Raw genomic sequence first — 1,465 nt, forward strand, 5'->3', positions numbered from 1 at the left:
ATAATCATGCTGTCTAATCAACATCTTGATATGCCACACCTGTGATGTACAGACAGACAAATGGAAGGATGGACAGACAGATGGACAGATGGATGGATGGACATATAGACAGATGGACAGACAGATGGATGGACAGGAAGACAGACAGAGGGAGATGTTGTCAATCACAGGTCTGATCAGAAGCTCTTTGTTCTGATGGAGAATCTCTCTGATGGCTGAATAAAGCTGAGGTTTAACCACTGACTGTGTGTTTTCCTCAGAGAGACTAATTTTCTCGATATGTTCAGATGCTGAAATGAGTTTGACGTGTCATGAGAAATGGATGAGAATGATTTCAGACACAGTCTCCAGTGCTCTGTGTGTTGAGATATGACAGTATATATTTACACATGGACACCTGATTAATGGACTGAAAACTGAGATTCACAGAGCTGCAGTCAGAGAGTGTGAGGGATCATCACATGACAGCTGTCTCTGTGAATGTGGTTGGTGTTTGATGTATTTTTAATTCATTATATTGAAGATGGACACTGTACTGACTGTCTGTCTGTCTCTTTCTCTGCAGAATACTGACGACCTGTTAGTAGCGTCAGCAGAATGTCCAAGTGATGATGAAGATCTTGAGGAGTGTGAGCCTGGAAACGGTGAGTCAGTCTTACCATCCGTGTGTGTTTTTATATGCTGTAAACACACATACACACACTCACACAATCTCATCCAGTGTGCATCTGTGATTGGACAAAATATACCTCAATTCAAGTTGACAGTCAGATTGAACCTAAATTAATGTAATTTAGTAGGAACTCTTATGGTTTGAAGTTATTAATAAATGTATATTGTACCATGCAATGTCTTTAATCATTTTCATTTCATATAGTAGCTTTGATTGTTGGAACCTGATTAATTATAAATATAATTTATAATAAATATAAATTAAGGAAACTAAATGAGATTATTTACTCATGTTCACATCATGTTTTTGATGAACTCAAACTCATATATTTTGAAAACAAGTTGTATTACACAGTTTGCTCGTGAAGTACAGTCGTGGCCAAAGGTTTTGGCAGTGACATAAATTTTGTTTTAAAAAGTGTGCTACTTCAGTATTTGTCAATTATTTTTCCACATGATTCTATGGAATACTGAAAAACAATGATAAGCATATCATAAGTTTTAAAGGCTTTTATTGGCAAAAAAATATAATGAGTCCATATTACAGTGTTGACCCTTGTTCTTCATAACCTTTGCAATTCGCTCTGGCATGCTGGATATTAGCTTCTGGGCCAAATCCTGATTGATGGCAATCCATTCTTGCCTTATTAGTTCTCCGAGTTGATCACAATTTGTGGGCTTCTGCTTGTCCACTCGCCTTTTGAGGACTGACCACAGGTTCTCTATGGGACTGAGATCCGGGGAGTTGCCTGGCCACAGATCCAAAATTTCAATGTAATGATCTTCGAGCCAC

The 1,465-nt window shown here is 38.0% G+C and overlaps 1 pseudogene; it reads left to right on the plus strand.

The window, feature by feature from the left end:
• Positions 1–523: 523 nt before the first annotated feature.
• The window catches only part of LOC107575153 (neurexin-2-beta-like), a 13,888-nt pseudogene continuing 12,946 nt past the window's right edge, over positions 524–1,465 (plus strand).

Source organism: Sinocyclocheilus grahami, unplaced genomic scaffold (genome assembly GCF_001515645.1).
Source record: "Sinocyclocheilus grahami isolate Dianchi unplaced genomic scaffold, SAMN03320097.WGS_v1.1 scaffold2486.1, whole genome shotgun sequence".
NCBI lineage: Eukaryota > Metazoa > Chordata > Actinopteri > Cypriniformes > Cyprinidae > Sinocyclocheilus > Sinocyclocheilus grahami.